Source organism: Anomaloglossus baeobatrachus, chromosome 8 (assembly GCF_048569485.1).
Source record: "Anomaloglossus baeobatrachus isolate aAnoBae1 chromosome 8, aAnoBae1.hap1, whole genome shotgun sequence".
Classification (NCBI taxonomy): Eukaryota; Metazoa; Chordata; class Amphibia; order Anura; family Aromobatidae; genus Anomaloglossus; species Anomaloglossus baeobatrachus.
Window position 1 is genome coordinate 69,716,638 of NC_134360.1, and position 23,526 is coordinate 69,740,163.

Genomic DNA, 23,526 nt, shown 5'->3' on the forward strand with positions numbered 1-23,526 from the left:
TCTTCCCTGAGCAGGGCACATTAAAGTATTGTAGTGCGCATGAGTGGGACCTCGATGCCGGCGAGTGTGTATGACTTAGGACGCATCATGCACCCAGGCTTCAGAAGAATGAGGACAAAGATGGCCGAAAGAGGAGGCACCAGTACCGGAGAACTGAGACACCCATCTGCACCGTACCGACCATTTAGGTGAGTATTATAAAGTGATTTTTACATTCTATACAGCGGCCTGGGCTCTTATATAAAGCATGTTAGAATGCTGTATATAAGAGCCCACTGGTGGTGGCCGCAGCTTATAGTCACCAAATCTGGTGACAGGTTCCCTTTAAAGTAAAGGTGAAAAATTTAAAGGGAATCTGACATCTGATTCATGCTGCCCGAACCACAGGCAGTATGAATCAGAGTCTGGCTATGGCATATCCCATTGAACTACTAACAATTCTTCCAGCCTCAATCCCTTTCACAGGGAAGGACCTGCCATTCTATGGGAGCAGGCAAGAGAGAAGCTGCCGGTAAAAGGCCTAGGACTAGTCATCTGAGACACATTGAGAAGCTGACATATGACTATATGTGTCGGATGCAGAAGCTTCCAAAGACCGAAGAGGCCCTTGTGCAAAAACAATATATAGGCCCCTTGCAGTCCAATAGGTCATCATTATGCCCAGTTCCTCCTGCTTTGGCGGTAGAAGTGGGCCCTCTTACCTCTTAGGCCCCTGATGCACCAACGCTATGTCTGCCCTTGCTCGGATGACTAGTTTCTGAGAAATAATGCCTGGCTGCAATAACGCCGTCTCCGTTTCCTGCTCCCCGTTGTTCGGACAGCGTGAAGTCAAGTTCCCTTTAAAGGACTACTCTGCTGTAAATGACAAAAAGGCATCTGGGAAGGGGTCAGACTGGTTTTTCTTGCCGGCTGCCATCTCCTTGGAAACCTGTCAGTAAATGTACAGGGAGGGAGGTGTGGGAGATATAAAGCAGAGGATAATCATTCCTCATTTATCTCCCGTTGCCTGCAAATCCCCCAGGCCCGTCTCACTGGCGGCCACGTACTGAGCAGGCATGCCATTAGAGGACACGCAGGGCACACAGCGGTGGCATTTACTGACGTAGCAATCTTCATGGAGATCAGCCAGAGCCTTCCATTGTGGGCACAGCCAGACACAGGTTCTCTTATTTATTTAGCAGGTATTACAACAAAACCGATCCGTGTAACGTAAACTGAACCTGTCATCTCAAAGGCATCTATATATTGGAGGGGGAGGACATATTACGCTCAGAACCAGTTAGACCACTCCAGGGGCCGGTGAGAGTCTTGTGTGACGATCTCTTTTTTTTTTAACTAGTTAGGCAATAAAATACTCTCTCTATATCTATCTATCTATAGACCAATAGGTCTCATTTATCAAAGTGGCACTGCCATCTGATCACTGATCTGAGAGGGTACTGTATACTGCACCTATCTACCAGCTAAACTATAGTGAAGAAGGTCTATATGTCAGGCACTATATATATTTAAAGGGGTTTTCCAGTTTTGGAAAACCCCTGTTTTGTGGCTGCAGTTTCTTATAAAAAAAACAAAAAACAAAAAAAACAAAAACAAAACAGCAGTACTTTACTCACCCTCCCCGGGTCCAGCGTTGCGCCTCTGCTTCAGCTCCCAGTGTCTGTGATTGTCTGCAGCCTGAGCTGACACTATGAGCCACTGCGTTCAGTGATTGACTAGACTTCAAGTAAGCGCTGAAGATAATAACAGACACTGGGAGTAGAGGTGGAGACTAAGCGCTGGACCTGGGGAGGGTGAGTAAAGTTTGTGTGTGGTTTTTTTTTTTGTTGTTTTTTTTTTTTTTAAAACTGCTGCTGGGGGCCATGAGTTTTCATTAGTGCAGCGGTAGTATCCTCTTTGTTTTCTGACACTAAACAACCCCTTTAATAAAAGGAAAAATGTACGGTCCTCCTAAAAATGTCCTTGTATTAAAAGGAATCGGTCACCAGATTTTTGCCACATAATCTGAGAGCAGTGTAACGTAGGGGCAGAGATCCTGATTCCAGCAATGTGTCACTTACTAGGCTGCTTAGTGTAGTTTTCATAAAATCACCATTTAATCAGCAGTAGATTATCATTACAGGACTACTTGGCCTGCTGCCAAGTAGTCCAGCATATTCATGAGCTCTTTATAAGGCCAGAGTCACACTTGCAAGAGACTTGCGCGAGTCTCCCATCACATCACCCCGCATGGCCGCACAATCTCCGGACACAACCGACTCAGCTGCATAGAAATACATGCAGAGACCCGCTCCTGTCAGGAAAGTGTGCGGCCATGCGGGGTGATGCGATGTGAGACTCGTGCAAGTCTCTCACATGTGTGACTCCGGCCTAACTGCTAGATCTGCAGCAGAAAAAAACATTGATTTTATCAAAATGACAGCAAACAGCTCAATAAGTGACACATCAGTGGAATCAGGGTCTCTGTCTCTACGTTATGCTGCTCTCATATGGGGGGAGCAAAAACCTGGTGAGAGATTCCCTTTAATGTACTTTTCTCAAGAATGGTTGACCAAGATGTTTTTATGTTGTTAAGGAAAAAAACTGAATGCACTTCCTAACACGCAAGTGTGAACAGGTGAATACTGAAAATGCGATATATGATAATAAATAGACAGTTACACTCTGAAATGCTAAGATGTCAATAATGAATATAGGAATATGAGCATTCATTGTTGCGAATAGAAAAAAAAATAAAAAAAGTTTTAGATACTTAATATAAAAAGGCCAATTTTATATGAGCCCAACAGCCAACGTCAAGACGTATCTCTAAGGCTATGTGCGCACGTTGAGTATTTGGCTGCAGAAATTTCTGAATAAAAACTGCATCTCTTGGCAGGAAAAACAGTGTTTTGTTGTGCGTCTGATGCATTTGGGTTCGAAAAACGCTTGAAACAATGCTGAAAGAATTGACATGCTGCAGTTTATTTTCTGCTGCAAATCTGCTAGGGAAAAAAAGCAACGTGTGCACAAAATATCAGAATTCTCATTGCTTTTGCTGAGTTAAGGATAGGCATGCAGTTTAGTTACAAAACTAGACTCAAAAACGCATTAAAAAACAAGATAAAAAAGCGTTGTGCGCACACAAACTTAATATTGGGTCGCTATCTGCTCTAATACCTCTCTTCGGGTGCCATCAGTCTTTTTCCTTAGATTATGGACTCATGCCTTCTGATTGAGCACTCCTCCTCATCAGCCTTAGGTGATTTTAATTCTTTATTACCAGGTTCCTATCCGCCCAAAAATTGGAGGTTTTTTACCAAAGAGCGGCATTATAGTAGAGACTCAACATTAAGCAATACACCTTGACGTTGGCTGTTGGGCTCACATAAAACTGCCATTTTTTTATTTGCTAAGAATCTCAAATATTTAATGTATTTTCTTAGCAGTAATGCATGTTCATATTCCTATATTCATTGTTAACATATCTTAGCAGTTCAGTATACAACTGTCTCTTTATTTGTGCACAGATTGAGGTTAGACATTTGCCTCCGGCAGCACCTTTCCCTGAGAAGCAGAATTTTGCCAGGTAAGCAGCCAATAGTGGACGTTGTGTTCACATTGCTATTTGATCTTCTGTTATGCTACAATTGTATCATGAAGTGGCTAGAATAAATGATACAGGTCATGTATTTCATCCATATCACAGCATTGCAGTAGTCATTCCAGCCAGGCCAGAGGACAAGACCCACCTCCACCTATAGCCAGAACCTAATATACTCCTAAACGTATACCTGTGAGTCTCAACAACTTTTTTTTTTAAAGCTTTATGATACATTGGGCTGGTGATTCTTTAAAGAGAACTTATGTCCATGATCAGAAGTCCCCGCACTTCCGGTCATGCGCACTAGACCTCTTTTAAACTAAGACGCATAAACCCGGCTTCATAGTGCGCATGACTGGAAGTGCGGGGCATTCTGATCATGCGCACTGACCCTAAACACGGTGACAACGGGCACAGGTACGCACGTCCATGCCGATGACTTTGGACATTGAACAGCATGTTAGCACGCCCACAGAGGTGTGGTAACATGCTAAGAGGGCAGACTTGTCGGGGGAACTAACACCCTTGTGACTAGTCCCTGCGCTCATTAGCATATCATAAAGGATCTTTATAAATACTTTTTCTAAAGATCTCTTTATCTATGCTACTAGATATAGGGACGGTTAAGCAGGGATTAGAAAAATGCACCCAGAACTGCTCGTGGTTCTTGGTATATATGGGACAGGACGGGTTCCCTTTAAAGCGGATACAATCTGCAATGGTAATTGACATGCTGCACTGCCTTTCCTATCAAGCAATGTGTAAATGAGATTATTAGAATCTGATCTCCCTGATGATATCGTTTTACCCTGTAGATTATCTGCGCAGAAGATACATAGCAAAAACACTGGGTGCTCGTTATAAAAAGATCAGTGCTATTAATGGCCTGTAATAATTGGGGGCCCAGTTGGAGCTTTTGTATTGGGGCCCATGAGCATAAACTTACACTACTGCCTATACTACACTCATTCTTGGACTGGCCCACAGGAGAAGCGGAGAATCCTCTGGTGGGCCCCTTTGTGGTAGAATATCACTTACCCCCACAATATAATAAGTACAGCAGTTGGCACAATACACGTTTCACTATGTAGAGATAAAGGAAGCTTCTCATCATACATTTTACAAAGTATCCAGTATATGATTATATAGACGCATAGGTATATTTGTGAATGTAATATTTGCATGTAGTTGATCAGTTAGTGGTGGGCCCCTGCCGCCCCAGTCTGACACTGTACACATACACATTATATGCAATATTCCTGCCAAGCAGAGGGACCCACACCCATCTCCACCCTCCCTTATAAAACATTCACCATCTCCGGGATTGGTACATAATTCCTGTAACGAGAGGGAGTCACCGCACCTGTAAAGCCCGAGGGACACGTTGTAGACAACCAGCAAGACACCATTGACCAGTCACCTGTCCCAGCGGTGGCACAATACCGGCCATTCTCGGGCTGTGTGCACTCACTGACGTGTCACTAGTAACCTGCACAGGACAGGTGCGGCTGTACACGACCGCTGCAGGGTCACATATACAGCCCTCTGCACATCACAAAATGCAAATATCCCTATAGGAAATTAGTATGAAGAATCAGAAAGCAAGAAAAGGATTATAGAGCAAACTCCTTCAGGCGAATGCATGGGGAGACGTAACAGGTGCATGGGAAGGAACAGCTGGAGGTTGTACCTGCTTGTATGGGAAGAAGCAGCTCCTTATTGATCCAAATCCCCCCTCTTCTCCTTCGGAGGGGGCTTCACTTCCACCATAGATGCTTCTGGTTTCCCTCCTCTTCCTTCTCGGTTGTTCATGCATTAACACAGGAAAGCATTCCCCGAGCTGCACATCCTGCTTCAGCGATCCTAATATTTGCTCTCCTAGATCTCCACCCTCCCCCTCCGCCTGTGCACGAAGCTGCAGCGCCTTCACTACGCCTGCCTGGCAGAAGGAGGTTATTACTGATGCTGCGTGCTATGGCCATCGTGGTATTACCATATTCCCTGCAATTATGGCACACAATAATCCAGGTTCACAACCCGCCCTTCAATTAAAAGTGGCCGCCGGATCGTCTACGGTTTTGGGGTTTTTTTTTTAATTAAGGACTGAAATAAGTTACCATGTCACAAATGTCATTGTATAAAAGACTAGAGAATGGGGATACGGAATCCGAGTGACACTTCCTTTCAGCCAAGAGGACTCATCATGAGACCTGCGGGGGCATCTTAGGCTAGGTTCACATTTCCGTCAATTTGTATCAGTCACAATCCGCGGCTCTGGTAAACAACGGAATCCGTTTAGCGGATTCTGTTGTTTCCCATAGACTTGTATGAGTGGCGGATTGCACTGATGACCTTGCGTTACATCCGCTGAGCAGCGCATCAGAGGTTTTTGGACTGACAGCCAGGCGGAAACAACACAGAATGTAACGTTTCTTAGGCTAAGTTCACATTTCCGTTGTTTTGTATCAGTCACATGCGTCACTTGACGCATGTGACTGATGCGCTGTTCAACGCTGTACAACGGATGACAAAGAACAGAATTCTTTGTCGGATTCCGTTGTGTGCGGGGGGCGGAGTTCGGGGGAGGGGGGGAGCCGAGCGGGGCCGTGGCACTGAGGACGTCAGTGCCGCAGGGACTGCACGACAGGCGAGTGTGTGTGTGTGTTTATGTATGTATACACATGCTGAATGTGGGAGGGGGCGGAGCCGAGCGGGGGGCGGGGCCAGGCGCTGAGGATGTCAGTGGCAGTGCTGCGGTCTGCATGGCTGGGGACAGGTGAGTGTGTGTGTGTACACACATGTGCGGAGTGCGGGAGGGGGCGGGGCTGAGCGGGGAAGTGTCGGCCTCCCTGCACACGTAACCAGACTAAATATCGGGTAGCAAAGCACCCGATGTTTACCTTGGTTACCCGATATTTACCTTGGTTACGGGCCTACACCGCTTAGCGCTCGCTCCTTGCACCGTAACCAGGGTAAATATCGGGTAACCAACCAAAGCTGGTGACGTGTGCAAGGAGCCAGAGAGCATGCGCAGCAAAATCCGACGGATCGCGCTGCTCAAAAAACGTTACATGCTGCGTTCCTCCCGCACGGCAGTCAGTCGTTCCACGACTGATCAGTCGGGCGGAGGGTACAACGCAGCATCATCAGTCAGATGATACATTTTAGCGGAAATGTGAACTTAGCTTTAGGCTGTCAAAATTAACACACCGCGCAGGAATCAGTCAAGCTTGTAATGAATGTCTATGGTACTGGATTACGTCGTAATCCGTCTTAGGCTAGTTTCACACTTGCGTTCAGCGCATTCCGTCACTATGGAGAATAGCGCAGTCCGTTAACGCACTGCGCTATTCTCCAAAGACTTGTATTGACGACGCACTGTAACGCAAGTGTCTGCGTTGCATCCGCTGGACAACGCAGCGTCGTTATTTTGACGCTGCGTCGGGCGGATGGAACGCAGCATGTAACGTTTTTCTGCGCTTGGCGGAGTGTTAAAAAACGCAACCTGCAGGAATCCGTTAGGCGTCCGTTGTTTTTATAATGAACGCCTATGGTGGCGGATTCCGTTAGAATGCGTCATTTGACGGATTCCGTTAACGCAGCTGATTTTACACAACTGCGCATGCTCAGATGTGTAAAGTCAAGGAAAAAAAAACTATAACGGATTGCGTTATTTTGTACGATCTGTAGCATGCGTTGTGCCACTATATGCAACGCATCCGTTACATGCGTCACACAACGCAATGCTACGGATCCCGTCCAACGCAGGTGTGAAACTAGCCTTCCGACGGAATCCAGTGCTGGATTCCGTCATGCTCTACTGAGCATGCCCAGCATGTTTGGCACATCCACTGGGCTGTCCCAAACACAAACGGATCATGACGGATCCGTCAAAAAACGGACGCACAGCGGATGTAACGGACGCGACTGATCAGTTTGTTCACAGGATTCCTGTGAACGGAATCCTGTGAAAAACACATCCGTTGCGTCAGTTGCCATCTAAAAAACGACTGATCCGTCGCTGACGGATTTAAAACAACGGAAATGTGAACCTAGCCTTACACAAGTCTCCGCTATAATCACCACTGTCTCATTAAGTTCAGTCCCTGAAGGCGGATATCAGGGCCTGACACAAAGGGGGGATTACTCATGTACATGCACGATATAGACACCTTTCACATACCAAAAATAGTCTAAAATTTGGACAATGCCCCCCATAGAAGTGGTCTCTGGTGCCAATTGGTTATGTAATAATAGTATTATTAGAACTCACATTGTTTATGTAAATAAATGACATCTGTTACAGTTTCAAAATATATCAATTAGATATTTGTAAACAACTGTCATCAAAGATGAACCCTTCAATCAATGGGTCCGGTCCCCAAAGTGCCCCCTATACAACAGCTATATGGAGGGTACAAACACATGGGATGCCATGGATTGTGCCCCATGCTTTCCCCAGTGCAAAATCTGTAGCATAATCGAGAAACTACAGATTGATTCCACAATATAATAAGCTGTGGACCTTCAACCTGGAAAATCTGCCCAATGTGAAACATGCTCTTAAAGGGAATCTGTCAACAAGTTTTTGCCATGTAATTGGAAGGCAGCATGCTGTAGGGGTTAAAAAACAAATCAACTGTGCATCTCTTACCAGGCTCCATGCTGTTGTTTACTTTGTGATTATCATTGCTAAGCAGCAATCCAGCACGCCCCCTCCTGTGATTGACACCTCACTGTCAATGTACAATGTCTATAGAGAGCCTGGTGTGGGCGGGGGCAGCTCCCTGGTCTCTGCTACATGACTAGAGGCCCCGTCACACACAAGATCGCTAACGAGATCGTTGTTGTGTCACCGTGACGCAGCAGCGATCTCGTTAAGTGTGACACCTACCAGCGATCAGGCCCCTGCTGTGAGATCGCTAGTCGTTGCTGAAGGGTTCGGACCATTTTCTTCAAAGGTGATGTCCTGCTGGACAGGACACATCGCTGTGTTTTACACCCAACAATGACCTCCTATACAGGTCACTCATCATTATACAGGTCGCTCATCGTTACTGCATCGTTGGTAAGATCTGACTGTGTGACATCTCACCAGCGACCTCCCAGCGACTTACCAGCGATCCTTATGCAGCGACGCAACCAGCGATCCCACCAGCGATCTGACCTGGCAGGGATCGTTGGTGCGTCGCTACATGGTCGCTAGTGAGCTGTCAATCAGGCAGATCTCCAAAGCAATCAGAGATCAGCCACCAGCGACCTGTGTAACGACGCTGTGCTTTGCAACCATGGTACACATCGAGTTACTAAGCAAAGCGCTTTGCTTGGATACCTGATATGTACCTTGGTTACCAGCGTCCGCAGCTGCAAGAAGCCTGGCTCCCTGCACACGTAACCATGGTACACATCGGGTTACTAAGCAAAGCGCCTTGCTTGGATACCCGATATGTACCTTGGTTACCAGCTTACCGCAGACTGCCAGAAGCCGACTCCCTGCACATTCAGATCGTTGGCTCCCGCTGTCAAACACAGCGATGTGTGCTTTACAGCGGGAGAGCAACGACCAAAAAATGGTCCAGGACATTCAGCAACAACCGGCGACCTCACAGCAGGGGCCAGGTCGTTGCTGGATGTCACACACAGCGACATCGCTAGCAAGATCGCTGTTGCGTCACAAAAACCGTGACTCAGCAGCGATGTCGCTTAGTGAGACGTGGCCTTTAAGCTAAAAATTCAGTTTGTGTCAGAACAGCTGCAGCCAGTAATCTAAGTGATTCATCCATGGATTCAGAGTCTTTTTGATTACATCAGATGAGATAGCAAAAACCTGCTGACAGATTCCTTTTAGAGGGAATCTGTCACCATATTTTTGTCACCTAATCTGAGAGCAGCATAAGGTAGAGGAAGAGATCCTGATTCCAGTGATGTGTCACTTACTGGGCTGCATAGTGTAGGTTTGATAAAATCACTGTTTAATCAGCAGTAATTATCATTGCAGAACTACTTGGCGTGCTGCAGGTAGTCCAGCATATTCATGAGCTCTGTATAACTGCTAGATCTGCAGCAGAGAAAATTGATTTTTATCAAAATTACAGCAAACATTTCAATAAGTGACACATCGCTGGCATCAGGGTCTCCGTCTCTACGTTATGATGCTCTCAGATGGTTAAGCAAAAACCTGCTGACAGATTCCCTTTAAGGGGGTTGTCCCTCTCCAGAAAAGATTGTCTTATCAACTCTTTTAGAAGTAAAGAAAAAAATGTTTCCGTACTTACCCTCCCTGGGTCCAGCGCAGAGTCTCCGGAGTCTGATATTGTCCACAGTGCTGACGTCATGTCGACAAAGCTGCAGCCAACCAGTAAACTCCGCTAATGTAGGTGGAATGAGCTGCTGAGATCAATCATTAGCTGCAGCGGTTTTGATGTGACGTCAGCGCTGCAGAAAACAATAAAGACCAAGGTAGCAGTGAAGACCCGGCACTGGACCCAGGGTGGGTAAGTAAAGCACAGTTTGTTTTTTACTACTAATGGAGCTTATAGGAGAAACTTTTCTGACACGGTCAACCCCTTTAAGCATTCCCTTGTTCCCAGCAAATTTATACAGAATCTCACCAGGCCTCCGAGTGCCATATCTTTATAGAGAGATGGAAACATGAGCTTCACAATCACCCGCCATCACCCCAAGTGGATGATCACTGAGAGACAATAGCTTTGAGAAATATAAAATCTAAACTGTCACACAGTATACGGAGACAGAAAGCAGCACGACCGCCCTAAAATCACTACTGGTGCTGGTCTGCAGCTCATCACCGGGTCAGTACTACTCTCTATTACATCTCCACTGGACCTCACATTTCCAATAAGGGGACAACAGCTCGACAAGTGCCGGAGAATAGTTTGGAATTTTTCATGATCTCTAATGTAAACAAAAGAGGAAATTAAATAGAGAAATAGAGACTGGTTTGTGCACCGGCCAGACAGGACCAGATACCAGCCCAGAGCAGCGCCTCCAGTCAGACCTGCTGGAAACATGAGACATACAGAACACGTGTGTATAGCCAACACGGCCCCTAAATAGCACAGAACGGCTCAGAAATGCTGCACATCAAAGGTCCTAAACCGCACAGATGCAAACTTTAAATCCTAAAAATGTACAATGACCAACGGCAGCATAAGCACTAGACTGAACGGACCAATCGGTGGCAGCCTCTATAATGGACCGTGGATTGATCGATCAGCGTCAGCCTCTACGCTAGACCATGGATTAATTGATCAGTGGCAACCTCTACACTACACCAAGGACTGATTGATCAGCGTCAGCCTCTATACTGGACAGTGGACTGACCAATCAGCGACAGCCTGTACACTGGACTGATCAGTGGCAGCCCCTACACTAGACCATGGATTGATCGATCAGCGGCAGCCCCTACACTGGACCATGGATTGATTGATCAGCGGCAGGCAGCCCCTACACTTGACAATGGATTGATTGATCAGCGGCAGCCCCTACACTGGACTGATCAGTGTCAGACTCTACACTGAATTGAGGACCAATTAGCGGCAACCTCTACACTACACCGAGGACTGATCGATCAGCGTCAGCCTCTATACTGGATAGTGGACTGACCAATCAGCGACAGCCTGTACACTGGACTGATCAGTGGCAGCCCCTACACTTGACCATGGATTGATTGATCAGCGGCAGCCCCTACACTGGACTGATCAGCGTCAGACTCTACACTGAATTGAGGACCGATTAGCGGCAACCTCTACACTGGTCCGTGGATTGACAGAGCAGCGGCAGCCTCTACATGGGACTGAGTAGCGGCAGAATCGATACTGGCTTAATCAGCAGCAACCTCTACACTGGATTAAGGATTGATTAGCGGCAGCGTCTACAATGGACTGTGGACTAATCAATGGCAGCCTCTACAATGGACTGTGGAACAATCAGTGGCAGTTTATAAGCAAGACGTTGACCGAACAGCAGCAGTCTCTACAGCAGACTGTGGACTGATCAGCAGCAGCCTCTACAGCAGACTGTGGACTGATCAGCAGCAGCCTCTACAGCAGACTGTGGACTGATCAGCAGCAGCCTCTACAGCAGACTGTGGACTGATCAGCAGCAGCCTTTACAGCAGACTGTGGACTGATCAGCAGCAGCCTCTACAGCAGACTGTGGACTGATCAGCAGCAGCCTCTACAGCAGACTGTGGACTGATCAGCAGCAGCCTCTACAGCAGACTGTGGACTGATCAGCAGCAGCCTCTACAGCAGACTGTGGACTGATCAGCAGCAGCCTCTACAGCAGACTGTGGACTGATCAGCAGCAGCCTCTACAGCAGACTGTGGACTGATCAGCAGCAGCCTCTACAGCAGACTGTGGACTGATCAGCAGCAGTCTCTACAGCAGACTGTGGACTGATCAGCAGCAGTCTCTACAGCAGACTGTGGACTGATCAGCAGCAGTCTCTACAGCAGACTGTGGACTGATCAGCAGCAGCCTCTACAGCAGACTGTGGACTGATCAGCAGCAGTCTCTACAGCAGACTGTGGACTGATCAGCAGCAGTCTCTACAGCAGACTGTGGACTGATCAGCAGCAGCGTCTACAGCAGACTGTGGACTGATCAGCAGCAGCGTCTACAGCAGACTGTGGACTGATCAGCAGCAGCGTCTACAGCAGACTGTGGACTGATCAGCAGCAGCCTCTACAGCAGACTGTGGACTGATCAGCAGCAGCCTCTACAGCAGACTGTGGACTGATCAGCAGCAGCCTCTACAGCAGACTGTGGACTGATCAGCAGCAGCCTCTACAGCAGACTGTGGACTGATCAGCAGCAGCCTCTACAGCAGACTGTGGACTGATCAGCAGCAGCGTTTCATAGATCATGAACTGCAAATGAAAAAAAAATGACAGAAAGCAAAATGTTGTGACACCTGTGGTGGCCGACCTGTCAGGTCTCCAGCACTGCCTTGCTGACAACACATGACTGTGGCCACGTGACAGGTGTCAGCAGTCAGGGCTCACCTGCAGGGCGGGCGGCACACAAGTACCAGCATTTCTGGACTATAGTAATGGATTAGGATTCTGCTTCTTACTGCTTTCCCTTTTGACTTGTTTTTCACTGTTCTCTACTATCATGATAATTTACTGTTCTCTATAATCTGCCATGTACAGACAACAAAAAGAATAAAGAACAGAGAACAACAGAGAGAAGGGAGCGTTCTCTGAGATCCCTGATGGATGATGTGCAGGGGACGTGTATGGTAAGAAGCAGATGGCGGCTCAGCCCCGTAATACACAGCAATGTGCGCAGGAGAGCAGGGACAATGTGATTAAGCTGTGAGTCACGGGCGCACGTCACAGCCAGGCGGCTCCTCCATCACACCGGGGTCCCCAGTAACCCGTCACTGCCACCGAGCCTCAGCTTTATCAATGTCCTCTATAGAATCCATAATATTCCTTACTCCCGCAAACAGATAGAATTGTGACAAGCGACAGCGGGCGCCAATAATACCGGCTATTACTATGATGCCCCCATAAATTATTAGATATATCTCTTTTAAAGGGAACCAGTCAGGTGATTCACCTGCACAGTTGATAGATTTTTCTCCAAAAGTTCTGTAGGAAATATACTTTAATGCTTGGTGCACGGCATATATAATGGGACAGAGCTGTCAATTATCTGCAGCAGCACTGGGAAGAGTCGTCCCGGGGGTAGCGCGGGATTATCCTGGTCTCCGCACCATCTTTATAGGGAACCGATCACTGATATATGCTGTAGAGACACCAGGGTCAGTGGGTGCTCTCATCCGCTGGCCTGGCTCTTTAGAAAGACCGCACGGACCAGGGCTCATCCCAGTGAACACTCACACTCCTTCTCCATGGGCAGAACACTACTCGGACAACACAGGGTGAGGCTACCACACTCCGGTAAGACTTTATTGGTTCCCAGCAGACAACAGAATATAGTATATTCCCTGCAAGAACAAGCAACAGAGTATCACCCTTCCACTGGCCCACCAGGGATTAGAATCTTTGTGACTGCGGAGCATCCAGGCCCACTCCCCAGCCAACAGCACCCCATTTTTGGAGGTCACCAACTGAGAGGAGATCGCTGTGCTCAGTCAGCTTCACTCTAGGTATGGGGGCAAGTGACCGGATAGTCCAAATCAGGGTTCTCCAAGAAAATTCATGGGCTCAGTGTTGGGTAGTGGAGCAGTTCTGTAATCCTCCGGCTGGACCTATGAACCCAAGGCTGAAGTCCTGTAGATATGACACCTGTGACAGCAGCAAGACCCTTTTTAGAAACGTCAGTTCCCATTTCAGGGTATCGGGTCTCACAGGATTGGAGGAAGACAATGATTGTTCGCTGATTCAATTAGACTAGATACTTGTCCTCAAAAGGCAGACTAGTACACCGCAAGGCAAGATGCCGCGGAGACACCATCACATGTTTCTCAACGCTGGCAGGAAACTAGCCAGGTCTTTCACCGGGAAGGAACAACCACGGGAAGGGCAGTCTCCAGTCAAGGAAACCGCCTATACCAAAACATGGTATCCATCCACAGACAGCTGTTTCGGGGTATTTGCCCCTCATCAGTGTGGAGTAGGCATTGCTCCCACTAGCCAGTTTCCTACTCCACACTGATGAGGGGCAAATACCCCAAAACAGCTGTTTGTGGATGGACACCATGTTTTGGCATAGGTGGTCTCCTTGACTGGAGAATGCCCTTCCCGTGGTTGTTCCTTCCCGGTGAAAGACCTGGCTAGTTTCCTGCCAGCGTTGAGAAACATGTGATGGTGTCTCCGCGGCATTCTTGTTTTGCATATTTTCCCAGGGGGCCTTGTTCTAGTGTCACTGCGTTGAGAAACACATGATGGTGTCTCCGCGGTGTTGGATGTTGATCTCCCCGAGGTCAACCATCCTTAAGGTGGTGTCACACACAGCGACAACGACGTCGCTGCTAAGTCACCATTTTCTGTGACGTAGCAGCGACGTCCCGTCGCTGTGTGTGACATCCAGTAACGACCTGGCCCCTGCTGTGAGGTCACTGGTCGTTGCTGAATGTCCTGCTTCATTTTTTGGTCGTTGCTTTCCCGCTGTGAAGCGCACATAGCTGTGTGTGACAGCGAGAGAGCGACGAATTGAAGCGAGCATTGAGCAGGAGCCGTCGTGTGGCAGCCTGCGGTAGGCTGTAACCACGGTAAACATCGGGTAACCAGTAAGCCCTTTCCTTGGTTACCCGATATTTACCTTAGTTACTAGCGTCCCGCTCTCACGCTGTCAGTGCCGCCTCCCTGCACACGCAGCTGGAGTACACATCGGGTAATTAACCCGATGTGTACTCTGGCTAGGAGAGCAGGGAGCTGGCACTGGCAGCGTGAGAGCGGCGGCTAGTAACTAAGGTAAATATTGGGTAACCAAGAGAAGTGCTTTACTTGGTTACCTGATATTTACCTTAATAACCAGCGCAGCATCGCTTCCACGTGTGGCTGCTGGCTGGTCACTGGTGAGATCTGCCTGTTTGACAGCTCACCAGCGACCATGTAACGACGCAGCAGCGATCCTGATAAGCTTAGGTTGCCCGTCGTTATCACTGCTGCGTCGCTATGTGTGACCCCAGCTTTACCCATGTAGTATACTGTAGGGGGCTGATACAATAAGTAATCAGCAGACATTCCACAAATTAACATACAGAAAGAGGCACCGAACAGTCTGACCTGAAACAATGGCTAATGTCTCTTGATTTACAAAGGAACAATACCTTTTACATAAAAAAGGCTGCTTTCACACTACGTCTTTTTAACATGCGTCCTGAACGTTTTTTTGCTGCAAAAGCGGATCCTGCTTTTACAGCAAAAAACGCATGCAAACGCATGTCTTTTGCAGGATCCTGTCACTGGATGTTTAGGGGCGGGCATTGGAGTCATGTGATCGGGAGTGACGGGAACTAAACGTGCCAGACTGGGAGCCGGCATCTGACAGCTGCGAGGCTCGTAACCAAGGTAAACATCGGGTATACTTGCTTGGATACCCGATATTTACTTTGGTTACAAGCGTCTGCAGCTGCTAGGAGCCGGGCTCCCTGCACACATTACCAACGTAAACATCGGGTAACTAAGATAAGTGGTTACCCGATATTTACCTTGGTTACGAGTGTCCGCAGCTCTCAGGTGGGGGAGAGGGAGGGGGAGAGACAGAGAGACAGAGGTAGGAGAGAGAGGGGGAGAGAGACAGAGGGAGGAGAGAGATAGACTGATCACGGAGGCTGGCTTCTGGGCATGCTCAGTAGAGCAAGCAGGATCCTGTCTATCAGCATGCAGCGTTCACATGCGTTTGCGTTCTGTTTAGTCAGGATCCAGCAATTTGCAGAAGTTGGACGCAGCTCAAAAACGCTACAAGTAGCGTTTTTGAAAGATGATAAAAAACTGCAAGTCGCTGGATCCTCACTATAACGCACGCAAACGCAGGTGAACGCATGTTAACGCGAGTCCATTGCAAATGGATTGAAATGAAAACGCATTTGCACTGGATCCGTTTCTGCGTTAAAAAAACGTTCAGGACGCATGTTAAAAAGACGTGTGAAAGCAGCCTAAGAATAATTCACCACCACACAAGTGGAGGCTGAGTGGTACCACATGCTGCAGACAGTTTGGGCAGCATGTATCAGAAATTGCCTATATGAACTCGGGCCCCGGTGGATTTTAAAGCATGTTTTTCTTTGAAATTCCGCAGTCTTACGGTCAATCATACCAGGCTAAGATCACACAGCCGGTGCCGGATACATGCGAGCCACGGTTTGAGCAGCACATATCAGGTGTCGGGTTCCCTTTAAAGAATATCTTCTCTGGATCGCTGGACCGTCTCTAAGAATAAGTTACCTGCCTGCAATTGTGTAGTCCGGCTCTGATTCATGACACCCGCGGATCCCTATCAATATGTCAGGAGTGTGGGAGGAAACAACAGGCAAACGAGGAGAACAGACAAACTCCTGGTAGAGCTCAGCAACCAGCGCAAAGAACCGAGGGAAGCACTGAGACACCCATTATATCTATATTATTATTACTAGGACATGGTATTTATCTACCAGAATTAGGGAGATTTCTAGTCTTATTATCATTATACTATACATAGTCCTTCTACTATTGGTATATATTATATTGTACATATCTCCATCATATTACACATATTGTCTCCATTATTAGAATATGTTATACATATTATTTCCAATAGTGGGATATATTCATTATATTAATTATTATGATTATATTTGTATATTAAGATTATTTCTATTATTATTAGGACATATATTACATAATATTATCACCATTATATTTATTACTAGGCTATAATATAGTATATAACTATATTAATTATATTTTTATTATTAAGATTTTTTTTCTATTATTATTATAGATATCTCCATTATTAGGACATATGTAGTACACATTGCTCCATTATTGGGATATATTGATTATATATATATATATATATATATTGATATTATTATTAGGAGGAGGGTATTTCTATATTGAGATTATTTTTATTATTATTAGGACATATATTACATATGCTATCGCTATTATAGTTTATTATTTATTATAAAGTATATTACCATATTATGGTAATTATACTTTTATTATGTTTTATTATCATATTATACATGTTATCTCCATTTTTAGGACACATTATACACATCTCTTATATTTTAATTAGGAAGTTATTTCTATACTCTGATTATTTGTATTATTATTATTATTAGGAGATTTATCACTATCATATTTATTATTAGGATATACAATAATATAACAATTAAACACAGAGCACAAGAGTCTTTAGATTCACCAAGATATAGAAATACCCCATAGACACCGTAATGCAAATGTATAAAACATTATAGCCTAGCTGTAGAGCGAACGTTGGCCATTGTGCCAGTCTTATATATAGGCCTGCAGTTATATTTGAGGTATGGCCTGATAGAAGGCCATAGGTTTATGTATTGGGCCATTAACTAGCGGCACAATGGATCTTTGGCCCCTACGTGGGCCTTTCCTATGGGCATGAGGCTACTACAATAAGACATATATATATATCTGTATTAGCAGGTCCTATATAATACTTGACATCTTTCCTGGGTCACGTGGGGTTCTCCCCTCTTCCTTCACTTACCCATTCCGGTTTTTCATGATTGCTGTTCTGTATGTATTGTAATACCCTGTGCGCTATTAAATAAAATGTTTTATACATTTGCATTACGGTGTCTATGGGGTATTTCTATATCTTGGTGAATCTAAAGACTCTTGTGCTCTGTGTTTAAATGCATCATTTTTGAGTTGTTGCCTATAATTTCTGGATCCTTATGTTATATATAAAATAATATAACAATATTAATTATATTTTAATTTATTACTTATTATTATGATTTTTATTATTAGGAGATATACTATCGCTATATTATTAGGGTATAATATTATAACGATATTAATTATATTTTTAATTTAATATTACTTAAATATTATTATTTTTATTATTAGGAGATATACTATCACTTTTTGTTATTAGGGTATAATATCAAGCTGATTATTAATATTTGTAATTTAATATTATGAGATATACTATCACTATTATATTAATAGGGTATAATATAATATATAATGCTGATATAATAATTATATTTTTAATTTAATATATTAATATTATTAGGATTTTTACTATTAGATGGTATATTGTAGCTATATTATCAGGGTATAATATATATATATATATATATATATATATATATATATATATATATATATATAATCTCATGCTGATATTAATTATATTTTTAATTCTAGGATTATTTCTATTATCGGCATTATATTATACATATCTGTATTATTTGGACAGATTATGTACATATTATTTGGCTATATTGGTTATATTGTTATTTCTCTATTAGTATCAGGGTTATTATTCTCTCTATTATTAGGACATATTATGGTGACATTTTCCTGAATACTGCAAGTTGTCAGTACATCTATGGTCAGTGTGCTCCATGCACTCCCACCCTCATCATCCTCAGCTGCCACTCACACTGTCAGGTCTGTGCACATAGGACTGCCATGTCTGGATGCTCCCGGATCAGCTGTCCTCCTCCCGCTGCGCCATCTCTCCCGCCACAGAGCGTTATTACAGCCGCCGTTGCCCCCCGTACACACACAGCAGGAGCCCACCCGGTGCGGCCGCCGCTTATTACCTGCGGTCTCGGCTCCTGTCCTCCTCTACAGGCTCCAGCCAGCTGCGTCTCCAGTGCGCATGTGCGGACCATGCGCCCGACAGAGAGCTCCCCTGCTGCCTGCACTGCGCCTGCGCCACGCTAGTGACTCCATTCATAGACAAACATTGATTAGATGGAGCCGAAATCCAGAGATTAAGATCATAAAAATAAATACAATATTCTTTCTAAACACGTTTTTATTACAAGTGAGCAGATTCTGCTTCAAAATCCACAAGAATAAATATAGTAAATACACTGCATACACTTCCTATTCATTTTAATGGGACAACACACCTGAAATTGAAAAAGAATCTATATTGGCAGGGGGCGCCATTGGGCTGCCTAATGTGGTGGTCCGAAGTGTCTCACAGCCAGCAAGGGGTGCAATTGGGCCTCCTAATGTGGTAGCCCGAGGTGTCTAACAGCCAGCAGGGGGCATCATCGAACCACCCAATGTTTTGGTCCAAGGTGTCTCACAGGGGGCACTATCGGGACACATAAGGTGGTGGTCCAAGGTGTCTCACAGGGGGCACTATCGGGACACATAATAATGTGATGGTCCAAGGTGTCGCAGGGGGCAGGGGACACCATTTGGTAGCCTAATGAGGTGGTCTGAGGTGTCTCACAGCCAACAGGGAGTGCCTTTGGGCCACCTAATATGGTGGTTCGAGGTGTCTCACAGCTGTCAGGGGGCGCAATCAGGCTGCCTTATGTGGTGGTGGTCCGAAGTGTCTCACAGCCAGCAGAGAGCGCCATTGTGTCGCCTAATGTGGCGGTCCGAAGAGTTTCACAGCCAGCAGGGAGTGCCTTTGGGCCGCCTAATTTGTGGTTGTAGTGGTCCAAGATGTTTTACAGCCATCAGGGGGCGCTATCGGGTTGCCTAATGTTGTGGTTTGAGGTGTCTCACAGCTGGCAGGGGCTGCCTAATTTGGTGGTCCGAGGTGTCTCACAGCTGGTAAAGGGCGCAATCGGGCCATCTAATGTGGTGGTCCAAGGTGTCTCAAAGCCCGCAGGGGCCGCCGTCAGGCCATCTAATGTGGTGGTCTGAGGTGTTTCACAGCCGGCAGCATTTGGCCGCCCCCAGGAGTGGGATTTGCTGTTCTCCGAGTCAGTTCTCAGACTGACAGCCGTCTCCGAGAACCTGTAAAACTCCGGCTCCCTGTATTCATTGTAATCATGTCTTTCACGCACAAGTACAATTGAATCTTGGCCGCTGATAGTTTTGGGTCAAGGCGACATCAGCACCGAGATCATGTGAACTGTGTAAAGACATACTAGTATTTTAGAGTATGTTTTTTGAATTTTTGGAGCAGAAACAGAGTGAAAACTCACAATTTTCTCCTCGACAACTTGGAGTTTCCTCTTAAAAAAACTTAGCAAAAAAACTCCATCCATACCCTTAGTAGCCCAAAACTAGTGGCCACTTCCCTTTTAAATAAAAAAAATAAAGAAGGGAATTTTGTTTACTTACCGTAAATTCCTTTTCTTCTAGCTCCAATTGGGAGACCCAGACAATTGGGTGTATAGCTATGCCTCCGGAGGCCACACAAAGTATTACACTAAAAGTGTAAAGCCCCTCCCCTTCTGCCTATACACCCCCCGTGCCTCACGGGCTCCTCAGTTTTGGTGCAAAAGCAAGAAGGAGGAAAAAATTATAAATTGGTTTAAAGAAAATTCAATCCGAAGGAATATCGGAGAACTGAAACCATTCAACATGAACAACATGTGTACACAAAAAACAGGGGCGGGTGCTGGGTCTCCCAATTGGAGCTAGAAGAAAAGGAATTTACGGTAAGTAAACAAAATTCCCTTCTTCTTTGTCGCTCCATTGGGAGACCCAGACAATTGGGACGTCCAAAAGCAGTCCCTGGGTGGGTAAATAATACCTCATAATAGAGCCGTAACGGCTCCGTCCTACAGGTGGGCAACCGCCGCCTGAAGGACTCGCCTACCTAGGCTGGCATCTGCCGAAGCATAGGTATGCACCTGATAGTGTTTCGTGAAAGTGTGCAGGCTCGACCAGGTAGCTGCCTGACACACCTGCTGAGCCGTAGCCTGGTGCCGCAAGGCCCAGGACGCTCCCACGGCCCTGGTAGAATGGGCCTTCAGCCCTGAGGGAACCGGAAGCCCCGAGGAACGATAAGCTTCGAGAATTGGTTCCTTGATCCACCGAGCCAGGGTTGATTTGGAAGCTTGTGTCCCTTTACGCTGGCCAGCGACAAGGACAAAGAGTGCATCCGAGCGGCGCAGGGGCGCCGTACGAGAAATGTAGAGTCTGAGTGCTCTCACCAGATCTAACAAGTGCAAATCCTTTTCACATTGGTGAACTGGATGAGGACAAAAAGAGGGTAAGGAGATATCCTGATTGAGATGAAAGGGGGATACCACCTTAGGGAGAAATTCCGGAACCGGACGCAGAACCACCTTGTCCTGGTGAAACACCAGGAAAGGGGCTTTGCACGACAACGCTGCTAGCTCAGACACTCTCCGAAGTGAAGTGACTGCTACTAGGAAAACCACTTTCTGCGAAAGGCGTGCGAGAGAAATATCCCTCATTGGCTCGAACGGTGGTTTCTGAAGAACCATCAGCACCCTGTTCAGATCCCAGGGTTCTAACGGACGCTTGTAAGGAGGGACGATGTGACAAACCCCCTGCAGGAACGTGCGTACCTGTGGAAGTCTGGCTAGGCGCTTCTGAAAAAACACAGAGAGCGCAGAGACTTGTCCCTTAAGGGAGCCGAGCGACAAACCCTTTTCCAATCCGGATTGAAGGAAGAACAGAAAAGTGGGCAAGGTAAATGGCCAGGGAGAAAAACCCTGAGCAGAGCACCACGACAGGAATATTTTCCACGTCCTGTGGTAGATCTTGGCGGACGCTGGTTTCCTAGCCTGTCTCATAGTGGCAATGACCTCTTGAGATAATCCTGAAGACGCTAGGATCCAGGACTCAATGGCCACACAGTCAGGTTGAGGGCCGCAGAATTCAGATGGAAAAACGGCCCTTGAGACAGCAAGTCTGGTCGGTCTGGTAGTGCCCACGGTTGGCCGACCGTGAGATGCCACAGATCCGGGTACCACGACCTCCTCGGCCAGTCTGGAGCGATGAGGATGGCGCGGCGGCAGTCGGCCCTGATCTTGCGTAACACTCTGGGCAACAGTGCCAGAGGAGGAAACACATAAGGGAGTTGAAACTGCGACCAATCCTGAACTAAGGCGTCTGCCGCCAGAGCTCTGTGATCTTGAGACCGTGCCATGAATGTCGGGACCTTGTTGTGCCGGGACGCCATTAGGTCGACGTCCGGCATGCCCCAGCGGCAACAGATCTCCTGAAACACGTCCGGGTGAAGGGACCATTCCCCTGCGTCCATGCCCTGGCGACTGAGAAAGTCTGCTTCCCAGTTTTCTACGCCCGGGATGTGAACTGCGGATATGGTGGAGGCTGTGGCTTCCACCCACAGCAGAATCCGCCGGACTTCCTGGAAGGCTTGCCGACTGCGTGTCCCGCCTTGGTGGTTGATGTATGCCACCGCTGTGGAGTTGTCCGACTGAATTCGGATCTGTTTGCCTTCCAGCCACGGCTGGAACGCCTTTAGGGCAAGATACACTGCCCTTATCTCCAGAACATTGATCTGAAGGGAGGACTCTGTCTGAGTCCAAGTACCCTGAGCCCTGTGGTGGAGAAAGACCGCTCCCCACCCTGACAGGCTTGCGTCCGTCGTGACCACCGCCCAGGATGGGGGTAGGAAGGATTTCCCCTTCGACAGAGAAGTGGGGAGAAGCCACCACTGAAGGGAAGCTTTGGCTGCCCGAGAAAGGGAGACGTTCCTGTCGAGGGACGTCGACTTCCTGTCCCATTTGCGCAGAATGTCCCATTGAAGTGGGCGCAGATGAAACTGCGCAAAAGGAACTGCCTCCATTGCTGCCACCATCTTCCCTAGGAAGTGCATGAGGCGCTTCAGGGGGTGTGACTGACCTTGAAGGAGAGATTGCACCCCTGTCTGTAGTGAACGCTGTTTGTTCAGCGGAAGCTTCACTATCGCTGAGAGAGTATGAAACTCCATGCCAAGATATGTCAGTGATTGGGCCGGTGTCAGATTTGACTTTGGAAAATTGATGATCCACCCGAAACTCTGGAGAGTTTCCAGAGCAATGTTCAGGCTGTGTTGGCATGCCCCTAGAGAGGGTGCCTTGACAAGTAGATCGTCTAAGTAAGGGATCACCGAGTGTCCCTGAGAGTGTAGGATTGCCACCACTGTTGCCATGACCTTGGTGAAGACCCGTGGGGCTGTTGCCAGGCCGACAGGCAGTGCCACGAACTGAAGGTGTTCGTCCCCTATGGCGAAACGCAGGAAGCGCTGATGCTCTGGTGCAATCGGTACGTGGAGATAAGTATCTTTGATGTCGATTGATGCCAGGAAATCTCCTTGGGACATTGAGGCGATGACGGAGCGGAGCGATTCCATCCGGAACCGCCTGGTTTTCACATGCTTGTTGAGCAGTTTTAGGTCCAGAACGGGACGGAAGGATCCGTCCTTTTTTGGCACCACGAACAAGTTGGAGTAAAAACCGTGACCCCGTTGCTGAAGAGGAACAGGGATCACCACTCCTTCCGCCTTCAGAGTGCCTACCGCCTGCAGAAGAGCCTCGGCTCTGTCGGGGGGCGGAGATGTTCTGAAGA

General features: G+C 46.9%; 1 protein-coding gene across 3 annotated transcripts in view; it reads right to left on the reverse strand.

The window, feature by feature from the left end:
* The window catches only part of SGSM3 (small G protein signaling modulator 3), a 111,719-nt gene extending 92,819 nt beyond the window's left edge, over positions 1-18,900 (reverse strand). Inside the window, exon 1 of one of the 3 annotated variants that reach the window (XM_075321774.1) lies at positions 18,828-18,900. The gene's annotated coding sequence lies outside the window, so the exon portion shown is untranslated. Of the gene's footprint in view, positions 1-5,273; positions 5,472-18,664; positions 18,755-18,827 lie in introns of those variants that run through there. The other 2 variants (XM_075321776.1, XM_075321775.1) reach the window with 2 other exon arrangements.
* Between the last annotated feature and the right edge of the window lie 4,626 nt (positions 18,901-23,526).